The 21,537-nt window shown below is 39.7% G+C and overlaps 1 protein-coding gene across 4 annotated transcripts in view; it reads left to right on the top strand.

Moving 5' to 3' along the window:
* The window catches only part of SOX5 (SRY-box transcription factor 5), a 637,700-nt gene that overhangs the window by 66,122 nt on the left and 550,041 nt on the right, over positions 1 to 21,537 (top strand). Inside the window, exon 1 of one of the 4 annotated variants that reach the window (XM_052690773.1) lies at positions 9,943 to 10,131. The exons of the other annotated variants lie outside the window; for them this stretch is intronic. The gene's annotated coding sequence lies outside the window, so the exon portion shown is untranslated. Of the gene's footprint in view, positions 1 to 9,942; positions 10,132 to 21,537 lie in introns of those variants that run through there. 4 annotated transcript variants of the gene reach the window in all.

Below are 21,537 nucleotides of genomic sequence, written 5' to 3'. Positions count from 1 at the left end.
TCACCGGGAATGAAAAACGGACCTTTAAGATTGAAGGAATGTTTTGATAATGGTGTTGATGTTCCACATCTTCAGAAGTCATGAGTATGGTGACAAGAATCTGTCTCAACTAAGAAATCTTAGATGCATGGCAAAAGTAATGAATCTTGTTCCTTTGCTTTCTCGTTTTGTGCAATTGGTGATGACTTTCTGGGGTCAGTGCTTTGGAAGAAGTATATGTTATTTATAGTTTGAGATGTGAAAATAAAAATAATCAGTTATGCTTAACGTTACACAGCTTGGAAATTTCTGTCATTTTTTACTATGGGGAATGGCTGCAGGGAAGGGCAGTTTGGAAGTTCCAGAAACTTAAGTCACCGTGTCCCTGAGGCTGTTATTGTACCCTTGTCTGAAGGTGGGCAGAGCATCCCACAAGGATGCCCACGTGGACTGGCATGGATTTCAGTTGAACAGGTGCAGGGGAATGGCTCAGTCCACACCTTGAATGGGCATTCCTGCAGTCTTCAGCTTGGCTTGACTGTCTTTGTACGTGGCCCAAGGAAAAGAAGCACCTTATTAGCAGAGTTAGAAATGCGGCCCCATGTTGTCTGATACCCAGTTCAATGCCTTAACCAGCAGACTGTGCTGTTTCCTCATTTCAGTCATCATCAACCCCTATTTCTCAGTATTGTCTATACTTCTGAATCTTTTTCTTACATTACCAAGGCCAGTGTGAAATATTTGGATGCTGAGGAATTCAAGTTCTGAGGGATGATTGTTTCGTTTTTGTGCATAATTGTAATAATACTTGTTTTTACGTCCTCTGTAGTTTTTGGAAGCACACTGTGAACTTTTTCTGATTAATAGTCAATAATGCATCTATAGTGGATTTGTGATGATAGTGGATCATTTGAGAAAGCTGAGATTGTAAAATACAACACTCTCCACCATTCCAGTGGTTCATACTTTCTTTTAAATGTGCCAAAAGAAATCTTAATCTTTGTCTTTGAGAACTGTATTTTAGGGTGTGTTTCAGCCTCGCTAAGCTGTCTGGGATGAATTCTCATTACAGTGCAAGGTACTGTTATTGTTCCTGTACAGCAATGCTGAAAGTACTGATTTTTCATTTGTATTCTTTGAGCTTTGTATATACCCTAGAGGTAAATAAAGAGTTTATGAAGAAAGGTTATATTTAAGAGAAATGGATATCAGTGCTATGAGATTATACCCGTGACAGATGGTTGTAACTAAAGCTACATCTTTGTGCTGAAAAGCTGAATGAAACAGTATTCAGATTTTGAAGTAATGTTGGCTTCATTTCAGTGGGACTTTTGCCTGAGTAAGAACAGACTAAAACTCACTAATGACTCTAATTTTTCTTATCAGTTTTGAGTAGATTTAAAAAATGGAAAATCTTTTTTTTTTTTTTTTTTTTTTTTTTAATTTTTAATTTTGGATTGATACGATTCCAACAGAAAGCATGGAGGGGTTGTTTGTTTATTTAGGAAAATGTGTGCAACATTATGCCTTTGTTCCTCCGTTTGACAGGATATAAAACAACATGGTTTTATTTGTACTGAAAGACAAAATGTCTTACTCTGGAATTCATGGAAGACTTATTTAAATCATTTCTTTGGCTCGTGGTTTCAGAGTTGGTCACGAACCTCAGAAATTCTTGAGGTTCAGTCTGGATAGTTACATAAAAGTTCAGATGCTAACCTTAAGCACATCCAAATATCTTTAGGCTGGAAATCTCTACAAGAGCATATTTCCCCTTGACTTGTCTAATACAATGAGTTCAGTAAGGCTACACCCTGGGGAGTTTCGGCCCACCATGTAGTGTGTGTGCTTTAAGTGCTCACGCTCAGCCACAAGGGTATTTTTAATTTCATCTTGAGAAACTAAACTGAGGGACTTCACAAATGAAACCATCAGGAAGACAAGGTTAATTCCGACCGCTGTTTGTGGGAGTATGGTGCCTTCAAATACCAACACATTTTTTTTTCAGTGGTGGCATTTGGAAGAATAAATGAAGTGTGACTCCCGGCATCTCTTTAGTTGCCCTGAAAATGGAATGTCAAACAGCATATAATCATCTTCCTTGTTTAAAGAAAGAAGAGCAAGTGAGAGACCTAGTTTTCTGTTTGTGTCAGTTTTTGGATGTCTTAATATCCTATCTTGTCTAATTTTCCAGAGAGTGATAATAGAGTTCCTGTCAAATTAGAGGTTACAGACTTTTTAACCTATGTCACAAAAAAAAAACACCCTACATTACTTGTTATTACCATGAATATAATCCAAATAAAAATTTGGTTTTTACTGCTGTTATGCTGAAGGTTGCATTCCAAGCATATAATTTTATTCATTATAAATTCAGTCTGATATTGGCCTCCTCCCCTCAGTCCTTTAAAAGAAAGGCTGAATATGATTTGGAGCAAACCTATCACCGATTGGTCTGGTGAGTACAAGTTGGGGCTCAGCCCCTGCACTGCCGGACTGAGCAGGAATTACTGCCGTGCTGTGGCCTGTGGCTCGAGGGTTTAATGGATGCAGCAGAGAGGCTATTTCAAACAGTCTGACCTGCTGTCACCATCTGGGAGGGAGAAGAGATGAGCCAGGAGGGTGAATTAAAAGGAGCTTAGGTGCCCCACGTTGTTGCTTTGCTACGATAGAAGCCTGACATGGTGGTGCTGATTTGTGTCCAGCACAGTGCTAATGTGGCACTTTGCCTTAAGCGCTGGGGGAGCTGCTGCTGAAATACAGAGAGCGGGCAAAGGCTGCAGCTGATTTAAAATTACAAAAGCCTCGTCCTTTCCAATGGGAGCACAGCAAGCGTGACTTACTGTTTGGCCAAGTTTTATTCCGATTTGCATGAGTTCCTACAAGTGTAAGGCCCTATTTTCAAGCTTATAGCAAATGAGGGATGAATAGAAGTATCTCATTATTGCCTGTTTTTGGATCAACCTCCAAATTCCCCCGGGACTTCTGCATCAAACTCTGTAGCACCCGGTGTTCACAAAGATGCAAATCCAAGGCTGTGTTTTTCTGGTTTTGTTTTAAATCAGGTGAGCATCACATGCTTCGGTTTTGTGATGAGAGTTTTTGTACTGTCCTAATTAATACAGTGTGCCTGTCCTGGACCTTTGAAGTAAGTGGGAGTTCTGCCACCAATTTAAATAGGAGAAGGATTTGAGCCAATTTGAACAGAAGTTTTCACTTATCTTAGTGCCTAATCTTCTTTTTAAAGGGATGTGGGAGTATCAGCACCTCCTACGTAACGCTCAGCAGCGTGCAGAAGTAGACTAGTCTGGTCACTTATGGAGGCCCACTTAAAACCAGTAGGATTACTCAGGTGAGTGACAAGGCTTTAAGAACAGATTTCAAGGAAGTTAATTCAGAGTGCTAAGTGACATTTAACCCATCTGTGTGAACATTACCAGTTGAAGCAGGCCACAAAATGATTTATAAATTGTAAGATTAAAAAAAAAAAATCCTCTCAGTATTTTTCATGCTGAGTTGTCAGGGTTCACACTTTCAAGGGTGCTGCTTCTTTTTTACATGTATATGTATATATATATTTTAGCATAAGCTAGTAGCTCTGTGTCTTTGTTAAATTGGAGCTCATCTTCCTCAGGAAGCAGAGCAGAACTTTAAGGGAAATGCCAATTATGAATCTTATGATAAAATCACAATATTTGACAACATTGGCTCTGTGTAAATGTGCTTGTAGCTTTATAGTACTTTTTCCCTGGAGAAAAACAGTCATCTTTATTCTGTCTCCTGGAGTTGTGATGTAGCTCCAGAGTGGCTGACGGGAATATGGCTGATTTACCAGAAAGCTGGCAGCCTCTTACCGTTGTCTTAGGAGGGTATCACAAAAAGGCAAGCTGCTGGAAGGTTTCTGCACTTCACTGGAATATTTCAAATATCTATAAATTGAAGACAGTGGAAGACTGATGTTCCCATTGTGTTTTTTCTCTTTTTTTTCCCTGAGTGCAGAAGGAGCTCATAAAAACTGACTTGCTCTAGACTGCCACATCAACCCTGCTTTTTCCCGAATTACCAGAAAAATGGTGCATCGGAGTTTGTGTACTTCACACATCACTTTAGTCTTCATGCACCATTCACCTGACTAAAGTCTTGCTGCCAGCAACATTCAAGTCTTTGTATACTGTGTTAGCTTTGGGGAAGACTTGGTCCTCTAGTCCACGTCCTTGGTCCTCAATCTGTAATGGCAGATTACAGCAGATAATGGACAAAGTTCCATTCATTTTTAATTTAAAGGACGTCTCTTCCTTTAGACATTAATTTTCACACTGAAAAAGAAGGTAACCAACACTGTAGGTATTGCTATGCAGGGACAGAACTGGGGGATAAAAAACACAAACATTTCCTTGGTGCATCTCCAGCTGCCACTTATTCTAAAACACGTCTGCATTTTAGAAAACAGAACATCTTTATAGGATTTTAAATAAAATGTAAAAGATAATTTTATACATTATTTGAAGCAACTGCAGTGAGGTTTTTAGTGTAAAGTTTTTGTTTTTCTCTGTTGCATAGAAGCCAGCTGATTTACTAGTTTGAGTGACCTCACATTCCTTAAACGTGCTCATAAATCAAACCAAGGCCATATATTAAAAGCTAAACTCTGATATTAATTCAAAGGAGGGAAAGTTTTATACATAGTGGGATAAGTACATAGCTGAACTCCTAGGGCAAACTTTTTCAGTTCTTACTTATATATAGCAAAACTATATTCTTCTAAGAGTCTCTTAGAGTACCTGAAAGTCAGCTGGACGCTATGGTACTTGAGGTGAATATAGTTTGGAAAGGCGTGCCCTAGAGAACCAATAATTATTTTAATTATTGCAAACATGCAGATTCAAGTAATATTTTTTTTTTCTTTTAAAGTTATTCTTGTGATAGTCTCTAATAACGGCAGTTTGTCAACATTGTTCAATGGCATCATCTCAATGGAACGTTTTGCGTGTGATTTAGTGGGAAAGGCACAAGGCATCAGGTTTGCGTTAGTCTGTTAACATGTCATTTTAATTTTGGAAAGTAATGATGTTTCTGGGTCATACATGGATTTTGGTCTCTACAAATACTTTGAAAACCCAAGAAATAGTTAGCAAAGTTGTGTTCACTTTATGAGCAGAAAAATAACGATAATCAGAAATACAATCGTAAAAGATATACTTACTTTTTATACTTCTGGGGTGGGAGTGGGTGGTTCAGCAGTGGGTAACTACTTAATATCCACTTTAAATATTATCATTTATTGTTATTTACAAGAAAAGCTCCATAGAAAATGCAAAACAAAAAAAAAAATACCCTAATATTCCAAGAATTCAAAGCGTATTGTTGCTGTCTGCTTATAACTAAGTGTGCTGAGTGAGCAAGTCCTAATCCTCTTTAGCACAGAGCCACTGGTCATTTCTCTTGGTATGAGTGAAGGCAGACTCAGTATATAAAGGCCTTAAGTAAGCATAAGTAGCAGGTGTCTCCAGGAATATATATTTAAAACAAAAAAAATCATAGTCTGCAATTGGATGCAAATCAATACCTTTCAAAGCAGAAGTGCTTCTACTTTGAAGAATGAGTAAAGTGTTTTTGATGGCAAGTCGAAATGAAATGTTAAAAATTGAGATTTGGGGCTCACAGTTCAAAACAGAACAGCGTATTTTAAACCCTCTGGTTAAAGAGCTTATGTATAGGAGAACACTGTTCACAAATGAGTTATTCAGAAAGGCGAGCTCAGGGCTACCTTTCATCTGTTCCTTTCTGAGTGAGGAAGGACCTGAGTAGAGGATGATTCAGAGATAGCGTTTAGTTTAGATGCTCTGAATTATTCCTTGAGTAAGCTTTATCTCTCTACTGGTTAGCACTTACCAAGAAGATTGGCTTCCTGGTGCTTGAAGTTACTTTTGTTACTTTTCCTCATTACTGGCTGATTTTTCAGAAGTCTCCACGTCTTGCATTTAACAAACAGTAACAACAGAATTCAAGTCTTCCTAATTCAGGTCCTGTTAGACCTGAAACAAGATGTTAGCCTTTTTTTATTCTTACTAAACACTTTCAATGTTGTCCTTATCAAACGTATTGTCACTTCCAAATAATTGTTTCACATTCAGTACAGGATGTAGCTGGGTGTACTCAATTATAGAAGTTATCTGTTCCTTCAAAAGGTAGGATAAGCCTTAAAACAGAGTTTATATCAGTAGTTAAAATGGCCTCTCTTAGATAATAAGTTGGAAGATAAAATGTACTAACAAACAATGACAAAAAAGAAAAAGAAAAATTATTAACGCTAGTATTTAGGTGCATAATGGTTGACAAAATCAGTTCTGCTGTACAGACTCTGAACCAAATTCTTCAGTGTAGTATTGGCATATAATTAAAGATCTTGTGACAGGAGCCACATCATGGAGGAACACCTGACTGTATTTAGTACTGTCTAGGAAGTTTACCATCTTATACCAGTCCAAACTAAAATGACAAATCTGGTTTAAAATGATGAGCAGCTGATGCTTCTTTCTGCCTTTGCACCTGCTGTATTTCCACTTTAGCTTTTATCATTATAGCTGCTTTTGAGTCCTTGTAAACTCCATCCAGGAGCAGTCTTCACAGAATGACCTCACCAACAAAACCTTATGTGGTCCAAAGCTTGAACATACATTGGAAGATTAGGAAAAACAGAACATAACAGGTTATGGCTAAGGAGATAGAGATAGAGCAAATGCAGACACACACACACACACACACACAGAAAAGAAAAAAAAGAGATGGCAGTAGTCTGGATTAGTTGTGCATATATTAGGCTTTTGGTTTTGGAGCAGTAGTGAGATTTTGAAGCAGATCTGCCTGATCACTTTTACTTTCCTTGGTAGCTTGAACAGTTTGGTGTGTGTTGATCTAGATTCTGCAGGAGGAAATTTGAAGTTTTCCTTTCAGAAACAAGTACTCTGGACATCAATGGAGATGGAATGGTCTAAACCAGTGCTGTTTCCCTTGAAACTAATTAATGATGAAGACACTGAGTACAGATGATGAGGCTGAATGCAGTTGGTAGTAACTCTGAGCCCCAGATAATGCAGGTGTGGGTACCCCAGCATAAACTGCTGTGGTCTGGTTTTCTACTTCTGTTGCACCAAAGTGCTTGCTAATGTGGACACATCTGAAACAAGTTCCTTAGTGCACCAGCTGCCTGGTAGTTAATATGTCCTTTGTCAGTATATCCTCTGTAGGCACCAAGGCAAGGAAGGAGCCCTGATAGAGGATTTGTAGGAGGACAGAGCTTTAATTAATCACAGAAAGGCCTGGCTTGGAAGGGACCTCAAGGATCATGAATCTCCAACCCTCCTGCCACATGCAGGGCCACCAACCTTCCCATTTAATACTAGACCAAGCTGCCCAGGGCCCCATCCAATCTGGCCTTGAACACCTTAAAAGAAAAAATTATCTCTTATTTAGACATTAAACTTATTGGTCTAAGCTTAGACTAAAGGAGTCTATGGCTTGCCCAGGTTGACATAAGCAGACTGGAATTAGCGCAAGTTCTGAGTGCCTAGCTCTCTACTTATTCTTCATTTTTTTTCTACCATTCCTGAATGCTGGGCACAGGCCTTCTCTATTTGCAGCTGAAGTTTGAAATGGATTTTGAATTAATTGGAAATAGATTAGCCATGTCCGTGTAACTTCTCTCTCCCTCTCAAGTGAGCCATTCCCTCACTTCTCTTAGCTGCTTTCCTCAGAATTTTTGTTTCTGCCCATGCCACAATTTTTCACACCTTGTTTAGACTTGTGTTTTCTGCAGCTTTACTGTTTCAAGTTTCCTACCACCTTTAGACCACAAAGCACTTCAAGAAAGGATTTCCATGTATTATATTTTGTTCTGAAAGCCTTATCTCATAGGGACATATTTGCCATTTTCTTTTTTTTATATATATACATAAAAATTATGTTTCAGAATCATTGTATATGCAGCATTCTGCTTCCATAGCCTGGGTTAAGATCTCTTTCTGAAACTACAGGCAATAAAGCATTCTCCTTAAGAAGAGTTAACAATGTGATAAATACCAATGCAGTGTTTCAACACACTTAATTATTTCTTTTTTTTTATTGTTTATCATCATTTTGTCAACTTTCCATATCATTCCCCACAATGCTTTGTGCTAGATTTTCTTTGAAAATTTCTTTCCTCTGAACTTACTGTGAACTTGTCTGTAAAATATGGCCATAAAATAACACTGACAAAACAAAAACAAAATGCTCTATTCGCTAATAAAAGAACACTCAAGTTTCTCTCTCATCCCTCACGAAGAAAAAAAAAAAAGAAAAAAAAAAAAAAAAAAAACAGACAAAATTCATACAGAGAAATAGTTTCTAATTGCAGGTATGAAGCAGATTGTGAAGGTGGAGTAGAAAGCAAGTCATCAGTCAGGAGGATGTAGTTTAAACCAATGCGGAATTCGAGCTTCATTATGTTTGTTGTCCCTACAGTGATGGCAATTGATTGTCAGCAGTGTTGGGATTAAGCTTCGTATGATTGAAGAGGAGGAGGAGGAGGACTGTGCTCCCTGAGATGTTCTGTGGGAGGAGAAGGATTATGCATGTGCATTATGTAATGAGGAAGAGGCTGGAGAACTTGAATGTGTACAAGGAGGAGGTGGGAAGATTATCTTTTGATATGAAGAAGAGAGAGAGGCTGTGGTTCTGATCCTTGACGAAGCATCAAAGATGCATTACCTACTTGTATCGCCTGCTTTTCATATTAGAGGAGGTGTTTGTTTGTTTCTTGATGTGGAAGAAAGATAGGTTATGGAAGAGGTTGGAAGGCAGAGGGTGATGTCAAGAGGCTGAATTGTGCTAATCTATTAGCCCTGACAGAGTGCTGGAGTTTAAACAGAGTCAGTTGAGTTACCTGGAACGCTAATCACTGAATATGGGATGTCCTTGTTGTCTTCCAGAGCACCAGAGAAAGGGGATAAAGAAGTCTCAAACACTGGTTTGGGATGATGCCCTCTGATGAGCTTTGGGCTGCTGACAGGGCAGGGAAGTTTCTGTAGGGACTTCTGTGCATTTTGCTCCTTCCCAAGGCCCACACTGATACACTTCTGGTCAGTAGTATGCAGGTCTCTTTACAGGGCTCATTAAATGTTATCCTCTTCACTTGGAGAGAGAGAAAGAGAGAGAAGACAGGAAGGGGGAGCCAAGTTGGCAACATACCAAATTTTTGGTATTTGGGAAGGACAGGGTCATAAGAGTGAGACCCCCCCTCCAGTGATCACCTCTCCAGTGAGATGTTTCATGTGCAAGGTGGGAGTGAGATGGCATTAGTAGCACGTCTTCCTTCACACTCTCAGCCTTCATCATGTGTACGCCTTGAAGCTGCCGATGGCTAGCATGGAGAGCCCAGGGCTGTGCCACAGCCATGGAGCCGGGCATGCTGTTTTCTGTTCTGCCACGTTGTTGGGATGGTTGGTAGCATAGTTTTGGCTGTGTGTCAACAGCTTTATCCCAACAGGTCTTAGAAGTGGTTTGGGAGTTAGCACAGGCAGGCCAGGTACTGGTCCTGGTGATCCTGCCCTGTTGAAGGACAGGAAGGAGAATTCAGCCCCATGGTTGCTAACCAAGGCTCTGTTTACCAGTCATGGCAAGGCCAGTACTGGCTACAGATGGCTCCTCCATCCTTGCTCAGACAGCTTCTGTCCTTTCCCCATGCTAGTGGGAAGAGCATTTGAGGAGGCCAAGCAGCCAGTATGGGGTGAGAGGGGGTGTTCTGCCCCCTGCTTCTTGCTGTCTCCTGACTCAGGGAAACCAACACAGGGAAATCTAAGCAGAGTCCTGGGAAGCAGTATGGGGAAATGTGGAAGGCTTTTTAATTTTAACTCTTCACCTACCAACAAAAAGTCTATTCTGACTTCATTTGAAAGGACAAGTAGAGGCTGAATTGCGTCTGTCCCAGAAGAACCATGAGTTAAGTCTCTGCAATCAATGACAATTCTGACTTTGGGAACAGGCACGAGCTGGTTTATCCAAGTGATTGAGTTACCACAGTTTAAAAGATTTTCAAAAGCAATTGCAACAGCCTAAGAGCATCCGCACAGGAAGTTACAGCTCAGCTGGCGCATGGCAAACCGTGAAGCTGTGGTAAGTCTGTCTTACCATCATGTCTGTGAATGCTTTGTAGATGCATTTATCCTGAGTGCATTAACATTCATTTTCTGTAATGTTGGGCTTAGGCGTAGCACAACTGAGTGAAGAAGGCAAAGATAGTCTTACAGACTATTCCCAAGAACTATGTAACAATAAATCAGAGCTTGGATGCTTTTATATTCTCTTTATTTTTTTTTTCTTCCAAATACTACTTAGACTGTAATAACACCTAATTATGAAATTCAGCTGTTGCATAGTGCTTTTTACTCACAGATTTCAGTGCTTTTTGCTCACAAATTTCAAAGTACTTTATCAAAGAGGTAAGTTATGATTATTGCTATTTTCTGGGTGGAAACATGACAACAGAAGAGGTTAAGATCACTCACCCAAACAAAGATCAAGCTGGAATAATATGTGTGTATGCTTTTATTCTGGGTCCAGTATGTTGCCCATTGAATCTTAATATCATTTTTATAAGCGTGAAATATTGAAGAGTTCTTAGTAAAGGATGAAGTGGAGGGTTTGCTGGTTGTTCGGAGGATCAATGCTGAACCTTGAGGTCTCCAAGAGTCAGAGTCCAAGTGTAGATGCACAGGGGGAGATAGGCCCGTCGCTTGTCCAATCTGCTGTATTCTCTCTCCTCCATCGGGAAATGTGGCTGTGGGAGCATATGCCATGTTTCCCCTTTTATCTTGGCTTTTGGTCTGAGAAAAAATGGTGGAGATAGAAACTCTACTTAGGCCCACTCCCAGTTCCTGACCTGGTCTGGAGTACTTAGAAATTTCTGCACAAGATTCTGTCCTGCTCTTTGTGGAAGCCAAACAAGGCCCTAAGGGAAATGTACATTACATAAGGATGTATCTCCCATGTTTCTGAGTGTCTTGTTTTTATGTTTGGACCAAGGTTTGAAATGATTTTATTTTTTTTTTTGCATAAAATCAATAATTCTTCCACATGTTGTCGTGTTGTGGAAGGTGCCTGTTTAAAGACTGGGGGAGAAGTTACCCCACTGGCTTTGTAAAGCAACCCCTCTTAGAAAAGGTGGAATTATTTCTGGAGAGCTGTCATAAAGAAAGCAGAGCTTTAATGCATGATTTATGCAACTCAGAGAAGGTGCCGTAATAGTCAGGTGCAAGGTGAGGTCAGTGGTAGGACAAAGAGTTTACAAAGCCTGCTCTATGCTCTTCAAAGCCTGTGGATTTACAGTAGCTTTTGTTTCCCAATGCCTTTGTTTTTTAGAGTACAATCATTTCCATACACGCAAATGAAAAAAAAAAAATTACAAAAGGTTTCAATATACAGTAGTTAATTACTATATTACAAGCTCTAATTAAATTCTTGGAGATTCTGCAGAGTATGATGTTCATGCCAAGAGGGACATATCCTGTCCTTAAGTGAATACATGTTCTTGTCAAGTTAACTTATCTGCATTTTACTCACATGAAATATTCCTCATCCCTTGCTTCTTGACACACGTGACTGATAAATGTTTTAGAGGCACATTTAACATTGATATTTTTGTCATAGGAAATGACAATGACTTCAATAATTCCCAGACTTTATTTTATATAAAGTGACACACCATGTGATGGCAGACTCCCCAGACCTTAATGTAAGCCACACGCTGGTAAGAATATATATTGCATCAACACTTGGTCTTAGACTTGGTCTTAGTGTGGTGCAAACTTGCACTTCCAGTGTTCTTGACATGTGTTAGTTGTTACATGTAAAGAGTGTTAATATTAAAACACAGCTTTTGGATGCTACAGAGGTTGAAAAAAGTCTGTCACAATTCAGTTGTGTTTGAGGCATTTAAGGAAGAAGGTTTTTTTTTTTTTTTTTACTTTCTTGTAATCAAGTCATCTGAGAAGGCAGATACAGTCGAAAGATATCTAGATCATTATCATGTCATTTGCAGATTTAAATGAAGTGTTAAATAGAATTTTATGAATTCTTTTACACTTTCTATCACAGATCTGTCAGGGTCATGGGTAGGTTTATTGTTTTTTGTAATTCATATTTCTAGATAAAGATATAAGTCCTAGTTACGTGTGTGGACAAATCTATCTCAAATATCTTTACTCCTGAGAGAACTTCTGTATTCAGAAACCAATAATTTTCTTTTCACGTTGAAATAGATGGGAACAATCATTCTGCTTGACCTTAGAGTTCTGTTAGATCGGTTGTCTCCGGGAATTATATGTGTGTGTGTAGCTTAATGACAGCAAAACTCAGCTGAATGAGCTTTGTGTTGGCCTCATTATTCATTTAATATTAAACGTTTATATTATACCATGTCAACACTCCTTCTGAATTTGGCCCCGATTCAACTTAAACACCTGGCTACTTTTAAGGACTTTATTGAACACTTACTCAAATGATTACAGCTATGCACTTGCTGAATATGGGCCTGTTCATGTCACAATTAAATACTAATGCAATATTTAAAAAGTGTGTTATACTGGCAGGAAGCAAATGGATTTGCATGTACAGTAGCAACATCTGTCTGATAAACTGCATCTTCATTTGAAAACACTACAGAGCACGGCTGGGCAGCCAAGTGTCAGGTATTGATTATGCCCACGTTAGGTGAGAAGTCGTTTGTGTGCTTAGCACAGCCTATCCCAGGCTTGGTTAAAAATGTTGTCGTGTTCTTTGATGCTTCATTTTGACTTGTTACATGGATCAGAAGTGAGCTTTGAACTTAAATTGCTGCTCAGAGCTGCTTGAAATTGCTTTGTTCAGTTTATGATGGTGCACAGTGCTGAGCAGAGCGTTAGTGAAAACCATGTACAGTCTGTGTGATTACAGGATTGTTTATTTATGTATTTTATTTAGTAGGTCTTTCTTTTCCCATGCTGTACAGGTTTTTGTTTTATTTCAGTATTTTTTTTTCTATATGGCACGGTTCACAAGAGACAAGTTCTACCTGTGAAGTTAATTTTGATGACAATGTCTTGTTTTATAATACATTGCCTTCCATGCTGGTGACAGTAGGCCAAATAGGCTTACCTTATGACTGTGAGTAGATAAGTGGCATTCTGTCATGAGCAAATGAAGCAGAGTTTGACCTGTTCTAACATATGCAGTATTTATGCAGTGAAATGTCCTCGTAGGTGTGGAAAAGCTATCACAGAAATCTCATGAATCAATGAGAATTAGCTAAGGATATGTCTATAGCTTTGCACAGATAAATGCTTCAAAGAATTGAATGCCTGCTTTCTACAGGGGACTTACTTTTTGCCTTTTTCTGACGTAGGGCAAGAATTTTGGAGAAATGAATTGCTCTCTTTTGTTCATCAGATTCACTTCATAGTTTTTATTGAACACAAAAAGCCTTACATCATTTCTGTTTCTGTTGGGTCAAGCTGAAAGCAAGCCAAGTCAAGAGGGTTATGCTGATTTAAATGCCGGCGTGTTGATTTGTGAAAGTTGAAGTGGTGGCCTGTTGTACTTTTCAATAACCTTTCTAAACCAGCCCACCATTCTTGTCTTTTTCTGATCAGAACAAAAAGAGAAGCTTTCAGAAATTTGCACGTTAGAAAAAAAAGCAAAAAAGCCCACCCTCCCAGAAGTCAAGTCTAACCTTGAGAGAAAGGCAGCACTCCAGAGCAGTTCATAGCCCCGAGGTTAAGGTGCTCCCTTCAGACATGTGGAATTGTGGTTCAGGCTCTGATCTGAGGCGGGGATTTGAACTCACAGCTTGGGTGAGCATCGCTTTGTTGGCCTGTGGCATGTTTGGTGGTTGGCTTATTCTGTTTCCTTCAACTCAGTTATTATGGACTTCTGCAATCTTGCTAGTGAAGCTAGTCAGTTTCCATTAACAACGTTTTCAATTAAAATGCATTTAACTGAAGAAGTTGGAATAAGTACTACAGCTGGGTAAATTCTGGTTAGTGTAGAAAATGCAGCAGAGACAGAAGTACAGCAGTAGCTGAACAAGTAAATCATTTTAGGCTGTGAGGAGCGGACTCTTACACCCACTGGGAATCCTTTGAACTTCAGTAGAAGGGGTTGGGATCTACACTAGCAAACTGCCTTGCAGCGCTGTCATCTGCAAATTGAATTTTTGCTGTAGGGAGGAATCAGCACTAGAAACATATGTAACATGTGACCTTTGATTTTATTATTTCTTGTTACACTTCCATAGATTTTTTTGTTACTGATTTTATTTGGAAGGAAGGATTTTCCCTGGTTTTCCAGTTCAAATGATCTGTAATTTCACTGCAAATGTAGTATTGCTTCCTAGTTGTTTACAGAATAATTTTTTCCCCCTTAAAAATGCAAGTTGTTTGCCCCAGCAGAGTGAAATGCCACTGTCGGAATTAGCGATCCTCTGTGTTCTGTTGTAACACAGCATCAAAAAGATCAGTTCCCTTTGCTTGGGGTCATCTGTATTGAAGAAGAACGGAGCAAGGTGGCATGACGTGGAGGTTTCAGTGGAAGAGAGCAGCTCATTTATTTCAGGCATGATCTGGGGTTTAGCTTTTTCATTAGTTAAAACACACTGGAAGATTTTGAACAATTTTTGTACTTCTTAAGTCAAACCCTATGCTACTGGCCTTTACTGCTGATGATAATCCTGATTTACAGTCGTATCTGCTCAGCCGTCCATGGGTGGTGGTGTTTCTTTATTGTGTGTGCAGAGTCTTATGTGGTAGGGCTCTGGTTTTGCCTGAGGACTCTTAAGAAGTAATGAAATACAAATGATGTCCAGGAGTAGTGATTTACACTCCTATTATAATACCTGTGAAATTGTTGTACCAAACTGGGAGCTTTGGCATAGCTGCCTTAAGTTATGGCAGACATAATCAGAAGCTTTTCCTTTCCGTTCTCATTTATCTTTCCTTTCTCCTTTTCCCTTCCACTTTCAATATTTCTTTATTGAAATGAATTACTGCCGTACTCCAATCCTTTTTTAGTTTTGTTTTTCAAACCTATTGTTCCCTGTTTCAAGTAAAGCATTTCACATGAGATCTATATTCAAAGTGAACACATACGATAAAACAAATTGTTTCAACACTTGCTTGCAAGGCCAAGAAAAGGAGATGCTGTAGTGCAAATTACCCTTGCAAATGCTCTCTAAAAAGCTAATAACATTTTTCCCCCGAAAGGATAGTTCCCAGCCATAAGGAGAGTTTCTCTTTCATGTTCATTTGCCACACAGATTTATAAAATGATCCCAAATCCTTGCATAGGCTGTGAGGGATTGCAGCTTTGAACTGCTGAATTGGAAAAGCTATTAATGGAAGAGGAAAAGTTTTCAATTTCAGTCAGATGGTCAGGATGGTATAAGCTCATCCCTCTAAGTTTTGGTGTATGATGGAAGGCTGGTTGTTCTTTGTTGATAATTTTCATAGCAAGATTCACAAGGTTTTCTGTTTAAAGGAATTAAATGAGATGATAAGAATGTAAGGAAAAATCATTAACATGTTCATTGCTTCCCCCCCCCAAGTGTAAATAGTCATTTTAATTTACTTTCTGTAGAACATGGTGTAATTGGAAACTTTTCAAAAACAGAATATTGGGCAAGTGGTCAAAATCTTCAGAAAAAAGGTCCAAACATTCTGCATTGGAGCTTGTCTTCCATGCAGGCCTGTAGGCAGCACCAGGGATGTTCATTTCCCTGCCAGATTTGGGTGCTGGTGTGTGATATTTTCCCTCTGTACAATCCAGCACAGCATGCAGAGGCAGCCCAACAGCTTTTACTTGCAATTAGCCCTGTAGCAGCTAGGGGTGGGAGCCAGGTGCCTGGCCCCTAGTATAAGCAAACTGTATTTCCAACCCTACAACGACTCTGGAATTCTTCCTTGCAATGTTTTCCAGCTACATACATCTCTCCTTTATCATTGGACTCATGATGGCTCAGTGATTATACAGTATTTCAGAAATCGGAACTTGGCCAAATTACTTCTCCTTCGTGCCATTTAGACAGAAGGCTTTCATAAAAATTAAACAGTAAGTAACTCGTGTGAAATTGCACCTTGCACTTACTGCTTTTAGCGGTGCTGGGATGAGCGGTACTCTGAAAATCAGTAATTGGAACGTGTACGAATGAATGGCTATCACCAACTTCTCTCGTAGTTCCCTTGCATGCCTGGGATAGGCTTGAAGAAGGGTTCCTTCCATGGGCAGAGTTTTGCATGCTCTCCTCTTCTGCCTGGCCTTCCCCAGTGGCTGAGAAGTGCACTGGCTGCCAAGCACAAGGCTTGCAGCACTAAATGACATTGTACAGGCTCCAGTCAGGTACCCAGGGGTGGCAGCACTCTGTTGCTTCCAACCTCTCTAGGATTTGAAGCAGATACTGAAGACTTGCCAGTAAGAAGCTCTATAGACTCACCTTGTGTACACTGAGATAGATGAAACTGGCAAGGGTAGCTGCTGTTTCCCCTCTCTTAACAGTTTATGATGTCCTTTTGAAGCATAACATGTGGTGCTGTGTTCTTCTGCAGGAGCCAGTCCTATCTCCTTCCCCCACTTCCTTTCTGCTGTTGTTCTGGTAACTGACCACTTATCGCATTTATGATCTTTGTAATTGAAACTGAGAAAGCCTGTGGCAGGTAAGCCCTGCGTCTGTGTGTGCTTGCTCTGATTTCTTCCCCCAGCCCTAAAACCACAACCCTTCCCCCTCTCCCAGTAACAGCAAACCCTAAGCCCAAATAATTCGCAGAAGCCTTATGCTAGTGTGTATTTGATTTTGTTTGCAAGCTTGTCTTGTGACCGGCTCTCAGCGTGGGAAGAAGCAGGGAGTGAGGGAGATGGAGAGAGAGTTGTTGCAACATATTTTAACATATGTGCTTTAGGCCTCTTGGTGGACTCCCTCTTGGGAAGAGGGGAGGGAGCATGCCCCTAAGCAGTTGGTTGGCTTTGCTTGTTTCTATAGCAGCCTGAATGAGAAAAATCATGTTTTAACACTAATATATTCAACCCCCCAAAAAAACCCCCGTAACAATTACAGGAAGAGTCTTTTTTATTATTATTAAAGAAATTGCATTAAAGATGAATGAGCATATATTGGAATAATTATGTTTTAAGGTGTGTAACGTTAAAAAGTACTGAATGGAATATCGACTGTTTTGTAGGAACAGTAATAATGAGATTTCTGTCACCTAATCTTACAATAATTGGGTTATTACTATGCAAATGAAGGTATTACTTAAAAATAAAAAAAAAGAAGAGGTAAGACAGATCCTCGAGGCAGGCATTTATCTATCCTTAAAGCTATGCTGTCAATTCTCTTCAACCTGAAGATTTTTTTGTTTTTTTTTTAACAGTTTGGAGATGCTAATTTCATTATTTTTTTTCACCTATGTTTCCTATGAGAATGTTTTTTGTTCTCCCCAGGTAGCAAATGGGGACTAGTGGGTTTTGTATATTTTCCAGTCTCTTAAGGATTCCTTTAGGAATAATTTGATCAAATAGCTATGATTATTACCTTTTTTGTGTCCTCTTTGAAATAAAATAATGGCTTGTATATTTTACTGGAGATCTTTATGGCAGAATCACAGAGAATATACATAAATTATTTTTATCCTACTTTCCCTTTGGCGAAGAATAACTGAGTGGCTTGTTGTGATGTTCTTGATTTCTATTAGTTAGGAAAGTTTACTTACTGGCAGGTTACTGGCCTTGAAGAGGAACTGGGGAGTGCTCGGCATTTGCATTTATGAGTTTGAGATTCACAGAATCACAAAAGGAAAAGGCCACTAAGATCAACGAGTCCAACCATCAACCCACCAACTCCACTACCTCCCCGAACAGTCTGTTCTAATGCATTACTGCTCTTCCTGAGAAATTTTTTTCCTAATATCCAACCTGAACCTTCCCTGGTACAACTTAAGGCCATTACCTCTTTTCCTACAGCTGTTACCTGGGAGAAGGGGCTGATCCCCACCTCACTGCAGCCTCCTTTCAGGGAGCTGTAGAGAGCGATTATGTCTCCGCTGAGCTCCTCCAAGCTGAACAATTCCAGTTGCCTCAGCCACTCCCCTTAAGTCTTGTGCTGCAAACCCTTCACCAGCCTCTTTGCCCTTCTCTGGACATGCTCCAGGGCGTCAGTGTCTTACTTATTACTGGATCTGCCAGAGGCCTGATGGTATTTGCTCCGTCCCTGGTTGTTAGAGGTAATATTTAAGATTGGGCTGCTGAAGGGAATTTTCTTGTCTCACTGTATTAGTTTCTTTGTAATGCATAATATTTGTAGAAACTTTGTTTGTAGGAAAAAATGTGCTCATGAAGTCCTTCTGAAGAGTCTGTTGCTGCACCGTGAATGCTGTGTTTATCTGTGTAAGTTCAGACCAGCCTTGCACAGTTCTGCCTAGACGTGCTACAGTCACACTTCTGATGGCAGAGTACACATCCCTTAGGAGGTGCTGAACACTTGGAACTCCCGCTGACTTCAGTGCTCCCAGTTTTCAGTTTATATCAGCCGTGCAGATGTGTTGCTTCACCAGACCAGAATGTTACTTCTTCTGTTAGCAATTTACTCTGGAAAGCAATGAAAGATTTAGCAGTTGGATTTCAGGTAATTACAGTGTATTACTCCATTGTAAACTCTTTTGTACTGCCTCCCTTGATGTTCTTCTCTATGAGTTCATGGTGACTCTTGCTTTCTTCCTTTTTGGTTCACTCTGTACTGGAGCCCATTTTTAATTATACTTAATTTTAACACTATCAGCCTTTTTTTTTTTAATTTTTTTTTTCCCCAGTGCTTGACTTCCAAGAAAGGTAGAGGAGTGTAGTCAACCAATATGGGCACAGAATTACCACCCGGGTTCCTAGCAGACAGCAGCTTAATCTCCCCTAATTTTCTGTCTTTAGCACAAGTGGGAGGTAATTGCATCTAAATTTTACCTACTTCATAAGTAGTTGATGGAAGTGATATTACCTCATTATATACCTACACATAGTACGGGGTGAACATCAGCATACTGAGGGCACACTTATTGATTAGCAGACATAAATTAATCAGGATTTTTTAGGTGATTGGTTTCATGGATTAGTAAAATGGTGCTGTACAATTTTACAAAAATGTGCTTTGATAAGCCTCTAGGTCTTTCAACACTGAAATATTTCACATTACTTGTAAACTTTCATACTGAAATAAAAACAGTAGTTTCGAGTTAATGCCTGCGAGAGGGGAGGCATCTGTTTGATACACGTTACTGCCTGTCCATACCTCATGCCACCAATAACTCCCTCTGCATGTGCTGCCAGTATCATTTGTAAAGGAGAAATGTTGGTGAAAGCTGTGAACTTCCACAGTGTCCTTGAACACAAAAACAACTGACTACACATTAACAGCAGTGTGAGGTCACACATAGATGTTCCCGGGTACCTGCCATCCATCCAAGAGAAAGCTGTTAAGCTAATAGGGGTTCACAAAGAGATAAGTCCTTTTATTGACTCTTAACTGACAAATTTTCCTATGCTCAGTGTATTAATTCTGGTTTGATTAACAGCTCTGAAACAAACTGAGCCATTGACCTCATGGACCCCAGGTTGTTTAACTTAGTGATCAGGAAAACTCTTAGCTGGGTGTACCTGAAAACAAAACCTCGCAGCCGTGATCTTAGTTTACATTTGAGTTGCAACAGCATAGTGTGAAAGAAAATTCACTATAACAGAAATAGCGAGATGTTCAGAGAAGAGGACTTGTGTAATTTCTTACTGGAAGGGTCCTATAAAATGTCCACTTGGCAACCCGTAATCCTTTGCTTCACCATTACTCCTTAGAAGGGTCACGGTTGGACTAGCTGCAGAGAAATGATACAAAACCATTTTCCAGAATTCACAGTTAAAAAAAAAAAAAAAAAAAAAAAGTTTGAAGCTCAAAAAGATGATTCTGTTTAAAATTTCATTTTAACACATATGCATCCTGCCCTGGTGATTGCTGGTGGTTGCCAGGAAGTTCTCAAAGAAATCTGCAAAATGTCTAGTCTGTGTAACAGACGGGAGTGCTGGAAAAACAAAAAGTCCAGGGAGTTTTAGGTTTCTTTCTCTGTTTTTTTCCAGGAGTTCTGAACTGTTCACATAATACGTGTGAAGCTTAAATTCTTGCTTTATACCCATTTGAATAAAACCTCCAAACCTTTACTGAGTGTGTTCTTCCCTTGCAGTTACAGGTTGCGAACAGGTCAAAGTGCCTCAGAAAGCTGCATACTGCAGGACTGAGGAGTGGACAAAATAAGAATTCCTTAGAAAGGAGTTGAAATTTAAGCGACTACTTATGTATGCTTTGGTTAGTACTGCCAGTGTGAAAGTCCTATGGGGTAACCAGGTAGACAGGACCATCTTCTGGCCTTGGAACCCTGGCCCAACTGGGAGTGCTGGGGCATCCTGCCCAGGAAAGGGATTGCGTTTCTTTTTTTGCCAGGTGGCAGTTACTGCTCTAACTGGGACCATGAATTCCCATGCTCATGTCAGAGCAGAGGGAAGGAGAGACAAATTCTATATTTGGCCCTCATTCCCACGTGTGCTTTAGCAACTGGCTGCACCCATGTCACTTTTTTAACTCCACCTTTACCAAGCCTCCTTTGACAAGCCACCACATTCCTCTGGAAAATTCAGAACAGCAAGGAAAGCAGTTAGAAATTACTGAGAGGGCTGCAGGCTGGCACCAGAGCTGCATGAGATTGAACATCCATAGGGAGAATGGGAGGTCTTTCAGGAAGTACGGGCCTTGGGAAGCAGAGAGGTGAATATGGAAGATAGTAGAAAAGGTAGCTCAAGGACCTATGCAGGTACTTAAGTTTGTTGTTGATTTTCTTATTTTAACTTGATATTGGTTTCTTGAAGGTTGTTGTATAGCATTTGATGACCATTATTGCTAGCAGGTGTAAATGTGGTCTATAACAAACCAAACTTGTCAGCAGTTTTAACATCTATGCAGAAGAAGTGGCATTTCACTGTTTTTATGTTAAAACCCATGCTGATTTTTGTGAATCTGGTGTTGAGGAGTCCATGTGCCCAAACAGTTTTATGGTCTTTTCTAGTGCCTTTAGCTGTTGCTACTCAACAATTCTATTAGCTATTTTATAGTCCGTCTCTTTTTCAAAGGCAAGTGAAGAAAAAAAGAGAAAGTCCCCAAATGTCCCATCAGCATGTCTGAAGTCACTGCTGTTGAGTCTTCAGAAGCAGACGGAAAAAAGGTTTTACCGGTTTTAAGATGAAGTAAAACTGGCTGAATTGTGTTTAGATAGAACAAGATTGGTTGGGAATGAGATGTGGGAGTCGTCAGCACAGAGGTGGTGAATTGAAGCCATCATTCCTCAATGGTGTGAAAATAGAGAACTATAATGCATATAATTGCTCAGATACTACAGGGACATTAAAAATACACGGTATTTTATGTAGCATAGCAATTTATAAGAATGCAGTAGCAGTTAGTGCGAGGGTAGT

This window comes from Tympanuchus pallidicinctus, unplaced genomic scaffold, assembly GCF_026119805.1.
Source record: "Tympanuchus pallidicinctus isolate F22 unplaced genomic scaffold, pur_lepc_1.0 scaffold27, whole genome shotgun sequence".
In the NCBI taxonomy this organism is placed as follows: Eukaryota; Metazoa; Chordata; class Aves; order Galliformes; family Phasianidae; genus Tympanuchus; species Tympanuchus pallidicinctus.
This window is presented reverse-complemented; position numbering and strand designations above follow the sequence as displayed.